Source organism: Amblyomma mixtum, chromosome 10 (genome assembly GCF_055824585.1).
Source record: "Amblyomma mixtum isolate Tamu chromosome 10, ASM5582458v1, whole genome shotgun sequence".
Taxonomy (NCBI): domain Eukaryota; kingdom Metazoa; phylum Arthropoda; class Arachnida; order Ixodida; family Ixodidae; genus Amblyomma; species Amblyomma mixtum.
Window position 1 is genome coordinate 128,994,410 of NC_143021.1, and position 23,976 is coordinate 129,018,385.

Consider the following 23,976-nt stretch of genomic DNA (forward strand, 5'->3'; position numbering starts at 1 on the left):
CAAATTTCCTACTCGGTTTTATTTATTCATATGGCCTGACTAAAAAAAATGGCTGAGGCTTAACTTGGTTAAGCCTGGAGAATGCGAAGCATCATCGTGTCGCGTAATTTGGAGGCGCACAACCACAGCGACGGCGCGAGGTGGGCCCCGTTTCTCTACTGTCGTGACGTCATTAGGTCACATGGTGTGACGTCATGTATCACGTGATTTGGAGGCGCATAACCACGGTGAAGGGCTGAAGTGGTAGCTAAAGTAGTATGCTTCGCATAAAACGTTAATTAGGCTAATTGGGTAATTAAGCAATTAACTAAGCTCAGTCCCACTTACTTGGAGCATCACTATACGATCCCTTCAATTGGTTGCATGGTTGAAATTGGTTGAAATTCGCGCACTGTGACGTCACGACCATTTCGAACAATTGAAAAGCATGACATTTCTGTCGACAACTGGTGCTTACAACGATTGGACATTAAAGGCTTCCGCCTGACAACCCGAGGAGGACGTCACCAGCATTGTTTGTGATATTGGTGCGCTTGCTGGTGTGGCCATTGGCCCTGAGGCTTGTCATCGCGTCCCGTCCAAGAATAAGCCCAGCTGCATTGTTATTCAGTTCAGTCAGCGCCAAAAGAGGGATTCCTTACTCGAAAAATAGAAAGCTGTGCCTTAAGAATTTCGACCTTGGCAACACTTCAGAATCCCCTGTGTTTGGTAATGAACACCTGTGCCCTAAACTCGAGCTTCTTTTGGGAATGGCTGCTGCCAAAAAGCGTTCTTGTGGCTGGAAGTATGTCTGGTGCCGTAACGGAAAAATTTTCGCTAGAAAGTCATATGACTCTGACGCATTGGTCATCAAGCAGGAAAGCGATCTTGAAAAGATGCAGTGAAAGTGTCCCTGTATCAGCTTGGACTTGCGAAAAAGGACAAAACAAGCAACCAATGGTGCAGAACATGGAAACTAACGTTCGTTGGAGCGGTGGTGTTAGGTCTAAAAACGTTTCCTGTCAGGACGTTGAACGCGTGATGGTACCAATAATTCACAAAAAATGGAACGGCATAGGGTGGAAGTTTTCAGACCTCCTCACTTCAGATTGCAACGAAGCTAACGTAACACCAACGATTACGCTTCGAGCGGAAACCAAAACCCGCCTTTATTGCCCTTTTGTAACATGTACACTAGGTTTGCAGTTTATTTTGACAATGTACGTCTCTTTTTTTTTGTGCCCCCGTGCGTTTCAAGTCCCCCTTTTTATACGCAGACCTTCAAAAGTTAAAGCACTGCCGATGTTGCTTGCACAAACATTCTCAATGAGTCGTCATATGTTAACGCAGGTTTCTGCGTACATTTGATATCGAACAATCTGAATGCCATCCCAATGCACCGCCTCCAGTATGAATGGTGCACAAGAGCGCGAAGTTGTCTTTCCGCATATTTCAAGCGCTGGCCGTTTGATAACGTGTGGCCGAGATATAAATCTGTCCTAATTCTCTCACGATGTCTTCATGTATGAGCGGCTTAGTTGACACGACGGAGCTGGACGGCTGTGCATTGGGTGATTCTCGACAGTGTTTGAACTGCATTCATTTTAATCTGCGATCTGGCAGCAATAAGGATGACGCTCTTGAGGTTTTCTTTAGCCAAGCCAATATTATATTTAATGTAGTTATGTTTTCAGAAACCTGGTTTGACTGTGAAGTGGACGTGATTAAGCTATCTGGCTACAAATCTTACTTGGTTAATCGTGTAGGTAAACGTGGTGGCGGTGTATCGATGCTAATATCTAACGAAATTGAATGCGAAGTTCTTAATCAGTTCTGTTGTACTTCTGCTAAACTTCGAAGTGCTTGTACTAAAATCGCGCAAATACTTATTGTGTAGTTGTTATCGTCCACCATGCGGTGACGTCTCTTCATTTTTCACTTTCATGGATTCTTTGCTAGAGTTTGTCAATGCTCAAAACCTCTACATTATATTGGGTAGAGGTTTCAATATTAATTTTCTGGCTGAGAATAGCACAAAGATGAAATTTGAATCCCTTTTGAATATTCACTCATGCCAAAATGTGATAACGTCACGCACACGGCTAGCAGCCGGCTCCCAAACATTTCTTGATCTTTTTATAGTTAACTTCGAAACTTGTCGTATTAAATCTGGTATCATTAATTACTCTTTGAGTGATCACCTTCCGATATTTCTCTCAGTGTATCACGGTTTTAAAATCAGTGCGAAATCTGAGCTACCTTCGCTCCGCTGGCAAATCAATCCGCGCACGTTATCTAGCTTTCGTGAATGCATTGCAGAAGTAAACTGGAATGACGTCCTCTCTGAATACCACCCGGACGTAGCTTATGACAAGTTTTTTAAACAAATTCTTATCTTTGTATAATTCCTGCTTTCCGAAAAAAAGTTTTCATAGGTCAAAGAAAATCCGGAGACCGTGGGTAACGTCACAATTGCTAAACCGCATTAAAAAGCGTGACCGGCTTTTCCAGAAATTTATGAAAAGCAAGTGCCGGGACGCGCTCGAAGCCTTTAAGAGGTATAGAAATCAAGTCACCAATGAACTTCGTACTGCTAAGAATCGTTACCACTATAATATTTTAACTTCCTCCAATCAGCAATCAGGTCAGGTTTGGCGTAGATTGCACCAAATTTTCGGCACACCTCCGGAGACGATCACAAAGCTAGATAATAATGGCGTAGAAATATCAGGGGAGAGATTAGGAAATATTTTCAATGACCACTTCCTTTCTCTGGTCTCAGTGTCGTCCGGCGGAGACTACTCAACTTTCATGAAACCTTCTTGCCCACAAGCTATGTTTTTGGAGCCGGTCTCGGAAACTGAAATAATGACTACTACATCCACTGACATAATGGGCCTTCAAGTGAAGCCTGTAAAACATGTAATTAACTTAGATGCCCATACATTGGTGCATATATTCAACATCTGCCTTTCATCAGGGGTGTTCCCCCGGAGTATGCAGTGTGCCAAAGTAACCGTAATATATACAAAGGGTAACCGAAAGAACCTTTCTGATTACCGTCCCATTTCAATACTTCCAGTTTTCTCGAAAGGACTTGAGAAAGTTATTCTCAAACGACTAACTTCTTTCACCGATCACTGTAACATCTTAGCTCCTGCGCAATATGGCTTCAGAAAAAATAGGTCCACCGAATTAGCGCTACTTACGCAAAAAGAAATTATCCTGGAAAGTTTTGAAAACAAAAACATGGTCCTTGGTGTCTTCCTTGACTTTACAAAAGCCTTTGACTATATTTGTCACCGTATACTGATTGAAAAGTTGGAGTGTTATGGTATTCGCGCTGTACCCCTTAAGTTAATTTCATCCTACCTTGAACACTGATCACAGTGTGTTGTGATAACAGGGCATTCTTCCACCGTAAAACCGGTTAAACTAGGCGTTCCGCAAGGAAGCATTCTAGGTCCTTTTCTATTTGTTTTATATATAAATGACATACTGAACACTCACCCAACGGCCAAGTACATAATTTATGCAGACGATACAAGGTTATCCTTTCCGGCTCTTCCGGTGCAGATTTGTCCCGTCGTGCTAATCGTGCACTTCGTATAGTTAGTACCTGAGCAGCAAAAAATGAGTTGAAGTTAAATATTGGAAAAACCAAGGCTGTTATGCTTCATCCAAAAAATAAACTTTATGTACTACCGCCCATTCTAATTGAGGGTATAGAGATAGAGGTTGTGCAGAGTTTCAAGTCGCTCGGTGTTATTTTTCCTGCAAATTTGTCCTGGGATCAGCCCATAAATGACCTCATCAAAAAACTTTCGAAAACTGTTGGTCTCATGCGGCGTCATTGTTTTACTTTTCCAAGAGCAGTTAATATTCTGCTTTACAAATCTTTATTCTCATCCACGCTCAACTACGGCGCACTTGTGTGGGGAACCACAAGCAAAAATAATATTAATGATCTTCAGCTGCTACAGAAACGTGCCGTCCGCATAATTTGTAAAGCACCCTATTTAAGCCATACGAAGGACATGTACAGGCAGCTGAACATTGTTAGTGTAGAATCTATGTACACCTATAGAATGTCTAAACAATATAAATTAGAAGAATATAAAAATATAAATGCATTAAAATTGCTGGCCGGACTGGAAAAACACACTCCTACCAACCCAACACGCAAGCCCGAACAATGGAATGTGAGTAAATGCCGTACGGGTTATGGAAATCGAATGTTGAAATTCCAACTGCCGACAGTGTTAAATGAATTTCCGGAGCCCTCCACTACGGCGTCTCTCATAGCCTTAGTCGCTTTGGGACGTTAAACCCCATAAACCAAACCAAACCAAACCATTCCTCGAAGGACGAGAACACAGATATACAATCTACTTCATTGAAAAACCTACGAAAGAAATTTGTATGGAATTAGAATGTTAACATGCTTTTCTTATTCTTTGGAACCCTTTGTTTTTTGCATTTACTTCTGTATCTCTATTTTTTACCAGATATATTCCAACTATCTTATACGGGAGTCTAGATTCGTGCACGCTTCTATATGTTATGTAATAATTTCATTACCTGTATGTCTTATTGATGTGTGCAGAACTTGGACTGGCGTATGCTTCACTGTCACTTATTAGTCTGCTTTATGCACTTATATATATATATATATATATATTATCATTGCAGCAGTAGCTGCAGATTGCGTTGCGAAAATCCAAATGCTGCGTTTTCTTTTCTTTTTTTTTCTGTTTTTATTTTTACCATGCGCTGCCTCTGTTTACCATGTATTGGGGTGTGGGCCTAGTCATGCCTTTATCAGGCTCTTTGTCTGTACTCTAAACATCCTTGAGATGTTGAATAAAGACTGTATTGTATTGTAAAGGCAAACAAAGAGCGCTTTGTGTGTCCCACTTTATTTATTTATTTATTCAACACACTCCTAAAGGCCCTCATTCGAGGGTATTACATGGGGGGGATCACATGTAACAGGAGCACTGTTAAAAATCAAATGAACTATAATTAGGCGAAATATAACATTTGAAAATAATTAAGCACCAGAGAATAAAGAAACAGGCTAATAGAAAGCAATATAATAATAGGTTTAGGAAAAAAATAAGGCATAACAGAACGCAATCACATACATTTCAATCAACCGTATATTTCAGATGCCAACGTCGCTGCGGATGAGATCGAGAAATGTGGAGGCGTTAGATTCAGTGGCTATGTGAGCTGGTAGATCGTTCTACTCTATGATAGTGCGTGGTATGAATGAATGACTTCGCAAATGCAGATGAACGACACGCGATGCGATTAACTTTGTGCGGATGGTCGAGCCGTGGAAAGAAGGCTGATGGTGATAGGAAAAAATCGTGGTGGAGCGATGGATGGTGATACAGTTTATGAAAAACAGCTAGTCATGATAATTTGCGGCGGAAAGACGTCTTCTAATTCGGCACGATTTTATAGGGCAGTGACACTGGTAGTATGTGAGTAGTCTGAAAAAATATAACGCACAGCGCGGTTTTCCAAGGACTCAATGTTTGCTATGAGATAGGCTGTTCAGGATCCCAGATGGCTGATGCATATTCAATCTTCGGACGAATGAGTGTGAGGAACGCAAGTTTCTTCAGTGGGGGGGAGCCTGTCTGAGGTTGTGCTTTAGTAGGCCGAGTGAGCGGTTGGCGGATGCTAAAGTTATATTACTGTTGTTATGCCATGTTAAGTCAGATTGCAGATGAACTCCAAGGTACTTGTAGGTACTAGGAACTTCGACAGAGTTGTTATTTAGAAAATAAGTTGTGGGAATGCGAGCGCTGCGAGTGAAAGACAAAAACTTAGTTTTGGAAGTATTAAGTGGCATAAGCCAAGCCGCGCACCATGCGGTTACTGCACCATGCGGTTGTGCCTCTTGTCTGTTTGCTGGCATTCACCGTGAACCGACTAGCCAACATCATTTTTTACTTCAGTTAAGAAAAACCAAAAAATTTCAAAACATGGCTTCTCTCCTCGTAGTTTGCATAACGTACCACATCTTTGTTTAGCTTCTCTAAGCTATACTGGAGCGGTGGGATACGCACAAAAACAAAGCAGCACAACACGCAGTAAAACTGCGACCGCGGGGAATTTGTGCGCTAACAGGGAAGTTTAGCAATCGGTGTATATTTTTTTACTAAGGATGGCAGCGATGTATTGTTGCGGCTGTTCATTCATAGTGTTCAGAGAAATAATCGATTTTCACTATAGTAAGGCATTTGTTGCAGTGAAGACGATTCATATTACTGCTTGAAATTCCTCCGCTGCATGAAAAAATATACTAATGCTTCTCCTCGAGCACTGCATGGAAGACCCTGGAAACTGTTCTCGAGCACATTCAGAGATAAGGGCTTTGCACTGAGAAATTGGCCACGCTAGAGCTGCTTGAGAAATTGTCGGGAACATCTCATGCCAGAGCATCTTGACTGAAGTAATGCGAGGAAACTCCGAAGATTACTCTTCGCTGTGAGGGTCGAAGGCGGCCAGTGCGCAGAACTACCTTTATCTGTGTCTTCGCCGTTGTACTGGTCTTGTTTAGCCTCGAGTTTGTCGCATGATGGCATGATGGCCTTAGCTGCCTTTGTGCCATAAAACCCAAGACAACTCAACTCTTTAGCTGCGCTTGTTGCCGTGTTTATGCGTCGCCCTAGTGGAAATTAGCTTCATGGAGAGCCGCCTAATTTTAAAAGTGTGATTTTCAAAGATATAAAGGGTCCACCTATAAGCAACTCAATTGTGTAGAAAAAATTTGCTCTTCTTGACTGGAGCACTTGTGATGATAATTGCATTGAGGTCTTTGTACGAAATTGCAAGGCAGGCCGGACCAAGTATGTATTTGTTCTCGATATTTAGCAGTTTGCTCATCTTCCACGTGCAGTGATACTCGACAGCAGGAGTTCTGCGCCATCATCTCTTGTTGTGTCCTCGCTGTCGGATTCCTCATCTCTGCAATCGTCGCAATCGCCCTGCTGACAGAAGGTGGGGCGGAGATACTTCTCATTTTATTTTGAACATGTCGACTAGCACATATTCAAGTCTCGCTATAAACCTGTTTGAAGGCTTCTGCCGTCATTTTAAGCTGCCTTTAGCATCCAGACATTTCAAAATTACCACTCATTACTTATCCCGCGAAATCGCAAGGGTTTCCAGAAGAAACATTCCTTCTCTCGGCCTCACGAAGTATCATTAGAGGTCGCAGGTTGAAATCCCTGAAAGTTTAACAGATGTTTTATTCAAACTAATTATTGTGAAAACTTGAAGATGGCTTGCCATGGGTGAGGTTATATACCGCTGGTTCTTTTGCAGTACCCTGCTTATGCCAGGTTCCAGCTACACTTGTTGTTGGGCTAGTTGGTAATACATACTTCTGAAGGAACCAGCGCACAAAACACAACGGACAAGAAAAAGGTCACAGAAACCGCCCTCCTTGTCAGCAGCCAGTAACACTAGGCGCTTTTCTTTCAAAACAGCTATAGTTCTTTGCAGAGGAAGCATAGTGCCTTTACCTTCACACCTTGCCAGCATGTCAACGCCTTCAGAAATGCACCGCTGGGCGTCCGCTCCTGGCGCAAGCCGAGAAACACTCCTGACGGCGGCAAGCAAATCGGGGGCGGATAACCTTGGTTCGATGGCGAACTTCGGCCCTTTGCTCAGTAAGCGGCGAACATCCTCTGGTAGAGAAACACCTTCAGCAAGATGCACCGGATTCCTTGAGGCTGATTTCTTCTTAGGTACTTGTGCTCGAAGATGGGGCAAAACCTGCTGCCACAAGAATTCTCTAGTTCTGTTGATGATGCAAGAGAAGTGACGCCAACGGTCACCTGGGCCTTGTGAAGACGAAGACGGGATAAGAAGAAGACGCAGAAAGTCCTTGTGAATACGTGCTTGGTGCTGCCACTCAGACCTGAGCAACTTACAAAGCCGAATACCATAGTTGGGAGCAGGGGCGATGCCACCAAATAGACGTAGGATTTCAGGTGGCAGCGCTCCTGTCCGTCGTGTACCACCTTTTTCTTGTCCGTTGTGTTTTGTGCGCTGGTTCCTTCAGAAGGTTCCAGCTACAATGCTATGTCTGCGCTATGTGCGCAGTGAAGACTGAAGTTTTATATTAGGAATTGAATCGACTGAGAAGCCATGTGCTGTTATTCTCCCACTGTCGCTTTGCTATATAAACCGTAGTGTAGAAACAGATGTGACTTTATGCATAACAGCTGTTCTTCTGCGGATTCTAAGAGACATCTTGCTCACTGACGTATTTGTATAAGCCTGATGCCCAGTCGCTTGGTTACTGATGGTAACTGCTAAAGCTTGCAGCTACGGTAGCAACTGTAGCAGCTACGAAGTGGCATAGTTACTGAAAGAGACCCAGATAAATTCAAAAACGCATTAACAGCGGATTTCATCAAATTACTTGACTTTTGAGAGTGCATAAAGTTATTTTTCAGCCCTTCTGAGCGTTCTCTCTTTTTATGCGTGCGCGTACTCGGCAATGCGCTTTTATTATTGCTTCGTTGTATTTTTCTCGCTGTTGCGGTCGTTGCATTCTATACCAAGTGCACATTACGATGGTAATCTGTTTCTATTGCTTGAATTGCAACATCGTGCACTCATTTATTTTCTTTCTGCTTGCTGGTTCTGTAAAGCATCACATACTATTCGCGAATCCAAATATGTTTTGTATCTTCCCCAACCCACCTAATGCATGCCCTAACCTAAAGGGTTTTAACGCTGAATAAATGTAGATGATACTGTCAGGAATAATTCGTAGCAGCCAATCGGGGGCAGAGGAGAGAAGGAGCGGGCGTGTCCTACATGGTGAACCATTTCTGATTCCTCCACTTATGAGCAATGTGTCATTGCACCGTCCTATGCAGCATCGCCTCGATGCGGTGTGCTTCCGCCAGGCGCGCAAAGAAAGCTCGTGCGGGGGTTAGACACGAGTATCACAACACGGCCCAGGCGGTATCCAACCTCAGGTATATTCTTATGGGTGGTCGTGTTAAGGGTTAATCCAAAAGACGAGCTCAGTGCGGTGGCCTGTATGTTGAGGGGGTTGATGTTGCTGATGAAACTTCGTAAGTCATGTCGCTAATACGGGGGAGAGCACGGTAAGAGCTGAAGAATCGGCGCAGTAACTTTTCAGACGGACCGCGGCTACGAGATTTTGTCCAATACCACACATAGTGCCCTGGCTCGTAGGTAGCATATCGCCGTCCGAGTTTTTTAGCGGTCTGCATCTACATTTGTCGACGGTGTATTAACTGCCTCTCCAGTTAAGGTGCGCCTTCAGCACGCTCAAGAAAAGCGGCGACGTTGAGGTTCGGCTAACTGCAACACTGAGTAAACCTTGTTGCTGGGCGAGTTGGTGCATAGTTTCTGAAAAAAGTTAGCGCAACACAAAAAACAATCACGAGAAACAAAGACAAGACGACGCGCTTCTGGCACTGACTCCGCGTCGTCAGTAGCGCGTCGTCCTGTCTTTCTTTCTCGTGATTTTGTTTGTGTTGCGCTAATTTTGTTAGAAACTAACGCTTAGGGTCCACGGGCAACATTCCATCTAGTGAAGAATTAGCTATACGACTGAAGATTAGCTGAAAGGGTGTGTACCGCGTCCTCTCCTGCAGGGCCGTATTGTAGCGTAGGGTATACTTATGGAAGAATCTGGCCTCGGGTTTTATATAGCTCCAACTCACACGGAAAGCATGTCGGCCAAGTTTCTGGTAAGTCGTTCCACCAAGTAACTTCTCTATGGGTGGTAAGCCTTCGTATGTCTACGGTTAGTGTGCGTCATATTCAGCACAGCCTGTATTAAGCGGGCCGTGAAATCAGCTCCATGGTGTCGGTAATGATAAGTACAGGGGGGTCATGACGCCGGGCAATCTTGAGGGAAAAAAGCGACGCTAATGCGAGAGCAGCTCCGTTGGCAAAGGACGTTGTCTCAGTGTGCCGCTTCAAATAATCCGTCGCGACAGCAGTCTGACGTTTTGAAGTAGACGACTTCAGGGAAGGGCCACGTAGGTCCATTCCCATTTGTTGGACAAGCATCTTCAGAGGCACTATGAGGGGTTGATATTCGCTGCGTTTTAATTGCGGGTGACGTTGTTAGCAGTCGCGACAGGTTTTAACATAATTTTTAATGACGGAAGCAATCTGGGCTAATAGGTCGCCTGCCGAATCTTTTGTAAGGTACGACTGACTACCGCAGGGTCGAGAGATGGCTCGTAATGGGAAGCGCTCAGGATATCGGGTCGGAATGAGCGTTTCCTTAGCGCTGTGAAATTTCCGCTCAGAGAGGAGTCTACTTCGCAGAATGAAGGATCGCATCCTGAGAATGTGACCTGGAATATGACCATTGCAGTCTTTCGAGTACGCGATGAGCGGAGCTAACTCCTCGTTTGCTCCTTGAAGCTGCGCCTACGCGGTTGCGCTAACAGCAGCAATGACAGGGAATCTACGGCAATTTCCGGGGAAAGCAGGACCTCGGGCGCGCGTGACAAGCAATCCGCATCTTTGTGCTTCCATCGCTGTTTGTACCCGACCGTTACATCGTAATCCTGTAAACGGAGGCTCCACGTCACCTACTGCCCAGACGCGTCTTTAATGACCATCCAGCATAACCAGTGGAGGTCACCGACAGCGCGAAAGGGTCGTCCGTATAGGTATGGTCGAAACTTGCTGGTGACCCACAGCACCGCAAAACATTATTTCGCAGTTCTGGACATTTGTATTCACATCTTGAAGTTTGGCTCGCGTTAAGCGATCACTCATTCGGTACCTTCCTGCCACTGCATAAGGAGTGCGCCAAGGTGGACGTTGCTGGCACCGGTGTGTATTTCCGTCGCAGTGGCTTCATCGAAGTCTATGGCTATCGGTCGACCTTGTAGGGTACGGAGGAGCTCCTTAAAAACAACCTCTTGGTAGCTTCCCCACAAAATGGGAGGACGTCTATAGTCAGCGCTGGAGAAATCTTGGATAAGATGTCGCTATTAAGAGCAGATGCGCAACCACTCTCGAATGGCCTTCTTGTCTGTTGTTCTTGGGAAACCGGAGACGGCATTGGTTTTGTCGCGAACTCAGAGAACGCCACTGCCGCTGACAAGATGTCCGAAGGAGCCAAATTCGTGAAGGACGAAATGGAATTGCTCAGGCTTGATCGTATGTTGTGCGCATTTGAGCGCTCGAAGGACCGTGCGCAACCGCTCTTAGTATTGGTCGAAGGTAGTGAAGAAAAGGCCGACATCGTCCAGGTGCACGAGCCATGACTGCCATTATAGACCAGACTAAAAGGTGTCCATCTAGCGTTAGAACGGGGCCGTCGCTGAGCAAAGACCAAGCTGGAGTACTTCAAATTCGTTTAGACCGTTGGGCATAAAAAGTACCTTTACGAGTGTATCTGTCGCGCACCACTATCTACCAGTAGTCGAATTTTAGATCTACGGGGAAGCGCCTTGCGTCACGTAATCCGTCGCGAGCGTCATCATCCCTGGGAAGTGGGTGAATGCCATTTTTTGTCACTGTGTTAGGGTTTCGGTAATCTATACTCAACAGCGAGGTGTTCTCTTCCTTTTTTTTGCGAGGAACACTACTGACAGCCAGAGGCTTGTTGACGGCTGGATGCCAGCCTCGGGGAGCATTTCGTCAACTCGCATTTAAGAGTATCGCGTTCCGCCCCGGAAACGCGGTATGGGAACTACCATATTAATAGGCGATGTGGTCTGGTCTGTGATGATGTGCTGCTTCGCGCCTGGAGTGGGAGCGACCTTAAATTTTGGGGCGAAGCATTCTGTGAAATCGTTTGGAGGCGCCAAGAGGATCTCTTCTCCACAACTGTGAGGTCTGGGTTTATTTTCATGGTTGGAAGGGCAAGGCATGGTGCAACCTGGTCTTCAGGGCTTGTGTCCAAGTTACGCACATTGCGCAACACAGGAAAGCCGTGCACAAAAGGCGACAGTCCTTCCCTTGGCGAGCAGCTGCAACTCATTGACAGAATTTCTAAGGAGAACACTAGCACAACCAACTTACAGTTAGACGAGCCGGCGAGCGACGGCTACTCACTTCTAGAGCAGGAGAAATAGATGGCCATCTGCGATTCCCTCGTAGTTATGAAATAAATCATTCCTCAGCAGAGCTGCACACTGAACTGGGGTGGCTCAGCGGTGGTCACCAACAAGACGCATAGCGTTCATGAGCGGATCGTCTTTGTCAGTGCATGCCATGACCGTCCCGTTTTGTCGAGAACGTTACCCGTGGTTAATGGAGACCAGTGGCAGCACCGTTCGTGTGCAGAAATTCGAAGCCTAGGTCACTCCCTCGGATATTAACGGAGGATTATGAGCTGACTGGCGTACAGAAAATCATGGATGTCGAACCGGGCGGTGCGCCTGCCGTCCGAAGTAATAAGGTGGCCACTGGCAGTGTGAATTCTGGGCCGTGAGCGCCGTGTCAAAAGTTTCTTCAATTCTAGGGTGAAAGAAAGGCTGTTTATTGAATAATCGACAACAATATCAAGTAAGCTGGTCACGTCCACTCCACCAACACCTACAAAAAAATCGGTGGTGCGCGTCTGACGCTGTCGCTAATTGCTCCCAGAGACATGTTGTATCGTCATGATGGCACTGGAGTACCTTAACATGCCCAGACGTCAGCGTCCTTGCGTCCAGAGGCATCTGGAATTAGTTTCTCGGCGTGGGCTGGGAGAACGGTGTCTATTGTAGGTTGTGGCTTCACGACACAGTTGGAGCCTCCCTATGAACGGGTGCGATATGATTCTGGCGTGCCAACAGATCAGATGCTGTCTCAAGTGGTCGTTTACTGTTCAGAGGGCACGGGTCATCCGGTGTGAAACCACGCAGACTCACGCGGGGGTGTGGGCACACCCTGTAGAAATGACCCGCCTTGACACAGCGATAGCAGAGGGGCCGGCGATCCGGGGCATGCCACACTTCACTCTTTCAAGGTCACTGGTGGGCTGGCGGAGCGGGCTCGCAAGGGATATGGCGAGCGCACTGCTGGTGTGGCAGTGGCGTCGTACACCGAGTCATGAATTAGGACAGACGCGTTCGCGGGCCTTACAGCAACCTAGTGAGGAACCTCAGAGACTTGGTGTTGATGGCCTGCCAGGCGCACATTGTCATGGGCGGCCTCACTCACTTTGAAAAAAAAATGCCGTCCCCTAAAATAACTTTTAAAGAAAAAAACACGACAGGACAAAAGCGCAACTTCCATCTTTAATGACAGGCTTGGAATCCAGCCGCTCTTTTATAGCCACTGGGCTGCACGAGTGTGCGAGAAGGTGATAATGCTCTCTCGGCCATCTGGGCAGAGCAACATGTATGAGGCAGGCCACAACAACAGACACCAGAATTAGATAACACTTTCAAGGGTGAAAAAAAGGCATCGGCTGAAAACAAAAAAAGACATGGAATAGCAGTAACAGTTTAAAAAACTATAACCCTATGCGAATGAGAACGTTTGGTAAAATTCACTAGCAATATTAAACAATAGTGCACATGAAAATTAAAAGAAGTAACACACGCGGGAAAAACAACGTGAAAAAAAACTAGACTAATCCCATCAAAAATGGTAGTTCTTGTCTAGAGAGCACGACAGAAGGCTTGCTAACTCACTTGTCTGTCTTTGATATATGTAAAAAGCCTCAACCACATTTCTCGATTTTGCCCTGTGCACAGGCAGGAAACCTGGTCTCATGAAACTTGGGACGGCGATCTTTCAATAGGCTGCTATACATAGCTAGGCTCCTTCCCACCTTGTTCTTTAGGGCCACGTTCCCATGTAGCATTGCGTGTTCTTAAGCATGAAATGCTTTTAGCTCCCGTTGTCGGGAGTGTGGTGACGCCACGCCGGCACCGAGAGCCAACATCTGGGCACTCAATTCCACTCATCCGGGCACCGTACGAGATTTGGCAATTTCCTCACTGGCGTCCCAGAACCCTCCTCGCAGCGCCGCCCCTCCTCCTCCTGTTTTTCTCCCTTCTCCTCTTTTTTTCTTTCACGGCTGTTGCGCTCTTCGGTCTATTCCTCCGGCGAGTCTGCCTCCGCGCACCGCCGCCGCGAATCTGCGCGTTTTCTGGACCACGCGGTCTGTGTTCTTTAATATTTTTCATGTTTTATAGTTTAATTTCTTTATTATTTTGTTTCTTTTCATATTTGCATTTTTTTATTTGTTTTCTTTCACTCACGAAACCCGTGCGTTCACTAGATGTGCCTTTTCTCTAATATGTTTCGTGTTTTATGATCTAATTTCTTATATTTTTGTTTCTTTTCATACTCGCAATTTTTTCATTTGTTTTATTTCACTCACGAAACCCGCGCGCTCACTAGAACTCTTGCTCAAACCGTGTTCGTTGCGCAAGCAATGGCAGCGACTACCTTTGAAGTGCCAAACGCCCTGGTTGGATTCCCAGTCTCAATAAAGTGTTTTTTTTTTCTTCGCCGGAACTCGAACGCACTTGATAGCATTCCCTGCTCACGACAGTATGAGGCATTAAAGGATTTCGCCTTAATAGAGCGATTCTGCTCGTATTTTCTTTCACAGCTGTTCTGCTCCTGGCGAGCTTCTAGGGCGGCCGGCTCGCGCACTACCTGGTCTTCTTCCGTGATATTCTCTCGTATTACCGAGACAAACGAAGGGAATACGCACCCCCCGCTCCGTCCCTCACCATAGCGCAGGCTGCACATTGGCGACAACTACAAACCCGGACTGCTCTAATACCCAATACTGCTGCATGCCCGATACCCAGACCAATTTTCGTCATCATGCAAACTTTTGCGGCAAACCAGGCGCCCCTACGATTTACATCATTGGCAATAAACGTTTCCGCCACCACCTACGTGTTCATGCGTCAGCACATTGAGAGGCGCGCTGACCAGGCCACGGTCCAGAAGACGCGCAGATTCGCGGCGGCGGTGCGCGGAGGCAGACTCGCCGGAGGAATAGACCGAAGAGCGCAACAGCCGTGAAAGAAAAAAAGAGGAGAATGGAGAAAAACAGGAGGAGGAGGGGCGGCGCTGCGAGGAGGGTTCTGGGACGCCAGCGAGGAAATTGCCCGAGATTTAACGACACTCTCTAAGAGAGAGGGCCGCGCTTCTGCGCCGTCCCCAAGGATGGCGCTGCGGTTCCACACTCACGCATGTAAAAGGCCGGCCGCTGGGCCTTCAGCTCCTGAAGGTTCCCCCTTTGGCAGGCAGATGTATACACGCTCGCGGAGTATTCGAACGCGCTGCAGATACATTCTTGTCAGGCCTGCGTCTCGTCGTGTCCGCGTACGCTTCTGCATCGTCCTGCATTTCATGGCCGCCACCGTCACAGCTGCTTAAGCCGAGCAATGGAGCCTGATGAAAGGAGAGATAGGAAGCGTCTTGCGGAAAGCGATCGCTTTGCGAGTGATACGCCACTGCAGAAGACTGCTCGCCCCTGCCGACAACGCCATGATTATGCGGCCGCTCCCGAAAGCTACAAGGCCACCATGGTTCGCGGCTGCCTACCTAAGCCCGCACTATTGCAGGCGATCCCTTCGACGCAACAAGAAGAGTGTGGTGTGGTGTGTTGAACACTAGACCCATTTCAAGATTTTGACTAGTACCATCTACAACCAATGTTTTATGCCCGTAAAAATTTCATGCATACTCTACTCTCGGTTCCGGGAGAGGCAGAGATTTTTTCTTAGTTCGCCTTTTCACCGCACGAGTTTTTTTTTTAAATTGATGAACCCACTAACCCGCCTAAAAGTTTTACTACGGCCTCACTCAGCGGCGAAAAAGATGGCGAGTCGGAATGCATCCGGTTAGCCTGCTGTTCCTCCCTGCGACAGAACGGATCAGCTCCCATAAAACCGTCGCGTTTATCTCGGGGCGCAGAGAGAAGGCGTCAGATCTAAAGATGTTGACTTCGCGATTGTACTGAGGGGCTCTTCGTTCCAGCCGCTTATCCAGTGTGGCCACCTCCAGCAGAACTGCCAAAGTCCACGGTGTGCTGCGCAGAAGTCCTGCAAAATTCTCGTGCTTGACAGCACGCTCGAGGTGATGAACCTTCTTGTCTTCCGTAATATTGGTGTCCGCGCGCTTGAACAGACGGATCGCACCCTCGAGATGCATGCCCACATATTTGTTTTCACAATGGTTGCGTGTTTGTAACGCAGTTACTGCTTGCTTGTAGTTCAGAATGGCGCAAAAGACACACACACAGGAAAAAAGGGGATGACACAAAGAGCGCCTACTACCAACTGAATTTATTTCAGAAACACCCTCTTTTATAAGGCAAGACATATCAACCACGAACCACGAATATGTGTTTTTTCTGCTTCCGGTTCGTGGTTGATATGTCTTGCCTTATAAAAGAGGGTGTTTCTGAAATAAATTCAGTTGGTAGTAGGCGCTCTTTGTGTCATCCCCTTTTTTCCTGTGTGTGTGTCTTTTGCGCCATTCTGAACTACAATCATGAACCAACTAGCCCCAAAGCAAGTTCTTTTGCAACGCATTTCTTCTACTCTGGGCTCTTTTCTGTGTTCACCACTCGGACATTCGCCTGTCATATCCTGCACGAACCTCATCGCTGTTTCCACATGTCATGCCAGGATCTTTTCCTACTGCCTCAAGCATCGCATCGTTCTACCAGAAGTACAAGCCATTTTTGGTGGAGTGGAACCATCATGGGGTCACACGAGACGGATCTACAAGATCTTTAAGTCAGAGAAGTGGAGACAGATCCGTCTGCTACAGGACTGGATGTTAATCCTGGTGCATGATGCCCGGAACCCTCAAGGCACTGAGCGCAAGCTACAGGCTTTCAAGAAGCAGGCATCCAACATAACGGAGTTCATCTGGCAACAGGCTAGACTTCACCTTCCTAAGAAACCAAAAACACCTAGTGCTCCCTGCCAAGTCACCGTGCTCGGCAATGCTAGGCTTCCCCGTGATGTTATGGACACTCTGCAGCTAGGCCCTAAATATTCTTTCCAGCCATCTGCTTCCAGACCGCATCTCCTTGGTTTGGTTCGGCAAGTCGCCGGACGTGCAAGCCTCCAACAACGTGAGAGAGTTATAGGCGATGGAGTGGACGCTGTCATCCGATCCGTGAGTGCAGACCATTGTAGACAACCGCCGTTGAAACATATTGTACAATCGTTGCAAGAGGCCAGTCTTTCTGTTATTGAAGCAGATAAGGAAGGAGGATTTGTAGTTATCCATAACGACATAATGCGAAAGAAATCGGAACAAGCCATTGCAAAGAATTTCGAAGCTATCAAGTTTCGTTCTAATAAGCAGAAGACAGCTGCTTTAAAATTACTAAATGATATGCACCTAGAATCATTGCATAGGCTCGTAAACTCAGCAAAAAAAGGTGTTTTAGAAGTGTTCTTCACTGGGAAAACCCATAAACCTGAATGTCCCTTGCGAGTGATTGTATCGGAAAGAGGAACGTGGCAATCCCATATCTCCCATTTCCTACAACGCTCTTTGAAGCATCTTTGTGTGGATGACCCTTTCCTTATCCGGAATTCTGACTCCGTTTTGACTGAAATGAAAGCAGGGTTGGACAAGGCATCGTGTGCCTTTTCAATAGATGTAGAAAACCTTTATTACTCTGTTCCTCACGATGGCCTCTTTACAGCTATTCGTGAGAAGTTAAACGAGTCTGATGAAGTAGAATTTCAAAACGCCTGTGGCATAACCAGTGACCACTTTATGTCATTGCTAGAATTTTATCTTCACTCTACTGTCATTGATTTTAACCAGAAGTTTTATTTGCAAAGAGATGGAATATGCATTGGCTCGTCTATTGCCCCTATTTTAACCGACATCTTTTTATCATTTATTGACAAGCGCATTAGTGCGCAGTTGAATGGGACACCTGTTAGACGGGTTTTCCGCTTTGTTGATGACTATTTTATTCTTTTTGACGGGACCTCTCCTTTTATCTTTGACGATGCTGTTGCTGATGTTCTTAACATTTTTAGAGACAGTTCTCAAGGCCTTACGTTTACTTGGGAACTGCCTCAAGAGGGCAAAATCCAGTTCCTGGACATTCTGTTTGATTTCTCTAAAAAAGACCATGTGTGTTGGGTGTACAACCCCCGTTCTAAGAAAAGCCTCATGCCGTTCAGCAGTGCCCACTCCAAACTGGTCAAACGCAGCATTGCCATCACGTGCCTACACGCAGCTCTCTCGAAATCCTGCGATCATTGTGTGCAGGCCGGCTTTGACAAGCAGCTAGTGAGACTGGGTAGCGCTGGCTACCCGTGTATGATGATAACAGCGATATGTGAATCTCTGCTACAAAAAATCAAGGTCACTTCTAGCGGTGATACGCAAAGCAAGCAGGAAGACAAGAGGCCTGTGGTGGTAATTCCGTACATGCATAAGATAGCGCACAATATCAAGAAGGTAGGGGGTCGATATGGTGTAAATGTGTTGTTTTCAGCACCATGCAAGCTTGCAAAAGTTTGCTCCATGATGAACAGACGACCCCGAAGATGCGCTATCAAACATCAGATACGGTTCACCGAATGCAAGTCCGAAGTCGTGTATCGCATACCGCTCAGCTGTGGATCCGCCTACATTGGCCAGACTGGCCGGTGTTTCAACGAGAGAGCTAGCGAGCACAGAAGAACAATTAAAAACAATGACAGGGGCAACCTGCCGGATCACTGTAGGGAGTGCAGAGATTGCGGACCGATGCTGGAACAGGCAACGTTTATCGGCAGAGGCAAGGAGCGATTTGAAAGAGAGATTATAGAAGCATACCATATACAAAAAGCTGGGTCCACGTGCATTAGCACTTCATCGATTAAACTATGCCGCCAGGAGCTGGGTTTCTTGGACGGGCACGTGTAGTTCTAGTTTCTGTCTTTTGTTCTTGTGGTTTTCTTTTCTGCCGATGGTGTTTCGAAATATGAATTCAAACCATGAATATGTGTTTTTTCTGCTTCCGGTTCGTGGTTGATATGTCTTGCCTTATAAAAGAGGGTGTTTCTGAAATAAATTCAGTTGGTAGTAGGCGCTCTTTGTGTCATCCCCTTTTTTCCTGTGTGTGTGTCTTTTGCGCCATTCTGAACTACAATCATGAACCAACTAGCCCCAAAGCAAGTTCTTTTACTGCTTGCTCCCGGCTGTCCGCGTTCGAGAAAGTGGCCAGTAGGTTGCGACAGAAGACCTCCCAAGATGCAAACCAAGCGTCATGGTTTTCCAGCAATATCCGCATCAACTCTCCAATCGCGCAATAGACGTTGTGGAGCTTACGCATGTGTGTGTATGTGCTGTGTTCCATGGCAGAGAGGTAAGTAAGGCGATTATGCGTTTAAGCACAAGGTATATAAGAAAATTTTGTTGCTGAATTTTATACAGATGTGTAAAATCATCAGGGGTGTAGAGGGCTTAAAACGTTAGTTCTGCCTAGTGATCACATACCAAAGAAATTTTAGAAATGGCTGCTAGTAAAAGCTTTAAGAGGTTTGGTTATCCTCAGCAGCTAGTCTTGGCTGGGCAATAATCTCGAGGCTCCCAACGAAGCAAATAAAGAGCCTCAGCTTTCTCTTCAGGAATGAGAAGGTGGCTGAGGTGTATCATATAATGAAGAGAACTGTAGCACCCCTCACGCCGTGCTGGGCTCGCAAGCCATGACACGCGGCGCCGGACAAGAAGGAGGAAGTTGGGCTAGACCGCCGCAGCGCGAGCAGCGCAATTCAAAAAGCAGTTCGAACCTCAACGCTGTCAGAGCTGGTTCTTCCTCGCCTTAGCTCCAGCATATTTGGGGACCCGGCTTCGAACACGCAACCCCATCCTCCTACATGGATTCCACCGACTCTTCCACCCTTCCTACCGGCGGTGGCCCGCCCTCGAACGCACAGCCTCTCGGTGTTTCGGTGGCCGCATTCCAGCCAGTCAGCCTTCCGCCGGTTTGACCCAATAGCCCCCACACCTGGCTCCTGCAGGTTGAGGGGAATTTCCAGCTGCGACGTATCACCACCCAGGAGACCAACTGCCTCCACCTCGTGTCGTCCCTACCTCCTGATGTCACTACACGTCATCAGCTCGCCGGACTCGGCTCGACCCTTCGACACGTTGAAGGCGGCTACCATCGACCGCAAGTCAGCGTCCGAGCGAAGCAAACTCCAGAACGTCCTCAGCGCTGCAGAACTTGGTGACAGCCGCCCTTCGCAGCTCCTCCGCCGCATGCTCCGGCTTCCGGGAGGCTCCTGCTCAGCACCGCCCCCTTATGCGGGAGTTGTTCCTTCAGCGTCTTCCCTAACACATGGTCCCCATCCTCACCGTTGCGGGTGATGTTTTATTAGACAAGCTCGCTGAACTCGCTGACCGTGTTACAGACTGCTCACGGCCCCCAACGTCAGCTCTGTGACCAGTCCGCCTCCAACTACTACCGCAGCCTCCCAGCTTGCCAGTATCGAATGTCGACTTGATGCCCTTGCCAGGAGGCTCGGTGTCCTCGCGCCCTTACCGCGCCGTGTGTCGCTGAATTTCCTGTCTCGCCTCTGTTCCCCACCACCTTCGCGTTCTTCAGAGCCCCAACCATCTGACGCGCGGCCCCACACTTTGCCCTCGGCTGTATGCTGGTACCACCGTACCTTCGGCAGCTCTGCTCGCATGTGCACCCACCCGTGCTCCTCGTCGGGAAACGCTGCGACCGGCCACTGATGGCGGCAATTGGTGCTGATGGACGGGCATGCCGCCTATTTTATGTATCAGACAAAACACTGGCGCTCGCTTCCTGGTCGACACGGGAGCACAGTCAACATCATAGCAGCCTATTGGGCAGATCGCTGTCGCAACGGCCAGACCTCCCCGCTTGAAGGGATCAGTGACTCTTTTACGAATTGGAAAAACAGCGCAATCAAACACGAGACCTTCTCTTGTGTCTCGTCTTTGATTGCGCTGTTTTTCCAATTCGTAAAACATGTACCAACCAGCCCGCATTTGCCCTCTTCTGGGATCAATGACTCCCCCATTCGCACGTACGGCCAACGATCCCTTACGCTTAATCTGGTATTGCGCCGCACGTGGCTGGATGTTCATTATCGATGACGTCTGACAAGCTACTCTTGGCGCAGGCCTTCTCAGTTTCTTCAACCTAGCAGTCGACATGCAAGCTCACCGCCTCGTAGATCTCAGCACGCACCTCTTCGTCGACGGCGTACTCTCCACCGCTGCGGCGACCGGACTTCGTGCTCTCGTCCCTGTTTCGCCGTATGCGAAAGTTCTCGCTGATTTTCCCAACCTGACAAAGCCGCACACCGGGGAGTCACCAGTGAAGCACTCGATCACCCCCCAAATTGTGACTTCGGGACCTCCGGTGTTTGCTCGCCCTCGCCGTTTGTCTTGAGCAATTGATCGAAATTTCCAGTTTTCCAAGAACTCTGCTTCTTTTCAAAAACTAAATAGACTAGATATGTTAACAACTGCATTATCACCTAACAGCTTACCATAATCTCTCCAGTCGTTTCTACGAGTAACACGCTAGAAGGTCTTCACCCATTCATCGGCGTCATCGAACACTTTGCTACGATACCACGGTGGTGCTAGCAGCTTATGGCAGAGTATTTGAACTGGGAGCTTGTTCTCAGCACCTGGTGGCCAAGGCTGCGCCGCCCTTGTGGGAGCCGGAGCGAATTCGAATACCGGGGCGCGCTCCTTCTGCTTCGTCCACTTCTCAGCTACATATCTGTAATTATAATGTCCACGCTTATGGAACCTACCACAACTCACCGGAGTTGGATCTAGTAAAATAGCAACAATCATTACATTCTCTCTTAATTATCCTCCTAAGTTAATTGCACTCTCTGCTAAATTACACAAGTGGGGAATGTAAAGAATGTTAAGCACAGGCTGCTGCCATGCACGCTTGATTTTTCTTCAGTTTCTTTATTTTACTTGCATAAGTTTCAAGGACTCCCTAAGAAAACGATATAATGGCAGGTTTACAAGGACAGAAATACCGATGAAAGTCAGTAGGTACATGCATATCGTAATTTTACACGACTGCATGCTGCTAAAAAAAGACTGTAAAGTTCTTCGCACTGGAAAACGAAGAAAATGAATAGTATATCGCATTAAGATACATTTTAAACCCAAAGCTACGCTTGGTTTGGTTTGGTTTATTGGTGCTTAAAGTTCTGAAGCGACTCAGGCTATGAGGGATGCCGTAGTGAAGGGCTCCGGAAATTTCGACCACCTGGAGTTCTTTAATGTGCACTGACATCGCACAGTATACGGGCCTCTATAATTTCGCCTCCATCGGGATTAGGTTGCCCTGCCCTGCATCGACCCGCGTCTCTCGGAACAGTAGCCGAGCGCCATAACTACTGAGCCACCGCGGCGGGGGAAAGCTGAGGGTACATTCATTATGCAAGGAAGAGAAATTAGGTGCCTGATATGATATTCAAACCCAGAATGGCAATAATCACTGGAACAAAAGGGCATAATGAAGTTGATGTGTTGTTTTTAATTGTGGTGTTGATAAACTGTAAATTAACAGTCTAACTGCATTATCGCTGAAATGTAGTTGATTACAGAGCGTAATAAAAATGGTGAGGCTTTAACGTAGATAAACCAAGACGTACGGAAGCATGTGTTTAGCCTGATTGGCTAATGGCTTTTCTTTGCAGGGTCGTCGGCATTTATGTGGCCGATATTAAACTAAGCTTAAGCTCTGATCGAGACTACGCTGATTAGGCCTGCTCGCGGCGCGCATGGAAGTTGGGGAAGACGAATGTGCGCAATCCACTTCTTGATCGGCTGCGGTAATCGCGCACTTCTCTCGTGCAGTGGCCAGCGAAGCTGGTCTGTTCGGGCTCCTGCGGGATCGATTCCCTGCTGCGGCAGTGATTATCTTGTTTATTTATTAAAGGTCAAGGAGAAGGGTTCAGCATTCTACTTTTCCAGCTGTGGCCATGAAGCACAGATTTCGTTTCAAATCACAGGCAGGCGGTGGGGCCCAAACCGACGACCTCTAATCGAAGCTAATTTCCAGAGCTCCAATTGAGCTATGGAGGATGCTGTGCAAATTCTGTTCTCAGTGGTATTTATTTTTGCGTCAAAAGTAACCTTGAGAGGGTAGACCCCCGGCACACTAGTGTATTATCGGCGCACATAGTACGCCCTGCATTACAGCGAGTGTCACGTGGGATCTGATCGATCTGAGAGGGCAGAAGCTGCGTGAGAACCCTCTTACACTACCAATGGCATCAAGACTGCGAGAATACAGCCAGACTGTGCCACTGCGAATGAAAGGAAGGGAATTAGGAGGCTCCTTGTGACATATGAATGAAGCCAACATTCACTAAAAGCAAGCAGAGGAAGACAATGCTTCTTTTTTTTTAAATTTAGATTTGGTCAATGCTTAATTCATAGCAGTACAGGAAGCACACGAGAGTGGGGCCGATGAACACTCCTAAGGTTAGGTTACACGTGGACTCAAATACCCCCGAATGCAGAGAATTGGACAGTTGGTAGTGCAGTGCACAAAAATTTGGAGGTCGTGGGTTCTGATCCCAGCGGCGGCACGTGGTTGTTCTTCTGCTTTCAGACCGAGCATCTTACACTGATATTATAGTTACCGCATCAGGAAATATGCACTAAAAGAAAAGCCAGAAGAGAAAAATGAAGAAAAAAATTTCCAGAGGGGTGTAGGGTTGATAAGGTTAGAATGGTGGCCCGTATTTATTAGAACATTTACACCGTAAATTGAAGACTGCAAAAAGCAAGTAGTTTGTTAGCATGGAATCATTTCCTTTAATGAGGCACGTGTTATGATGTGGGCTCAAAAAGTAAAATTAAAATTTGTTGATATTTTCATAAGCACTATTTGAAATTTCAATTCGGCGGTAGGTGAAAAGACAAAAAATATATAATATTTGTTGCCAATCAAGCAGTCCTCTCGAATAATAAACACTGGTGCCTTGTTTATCAATGTATTATGTTTCCTCT

The 23,976-nt window shown here is 46.8% G+C and overlaps 2 protein-coding genes and 1 pseudogene across 2 annotated transcripts in view; all 3 read left to right on the forward strand.

Moving 5' to 3' along the window:
• LOC149326930 (uncharacterized) overlaps nucleotides 1–23,976 on the forward strand; it is a 244,252-nt gene that overhangs the window by 15,887 nt on the left and 204,389 nt on the right. The window lies entirely within an intron of this gene.
• LOC149326929 (uncharacterized) overlaps nucleotides 1–23,976 on the forward strand; it is a 79,962-nt gene that overhangs the window by 15,887 nt on the left and 40,099 nt on the right. The window lies entirely within an intron of this gene.
• On the forward strand, nucleotides 19,653–20,316 carry LOC149326931 (uncharacterized; annotated as a pseudogene).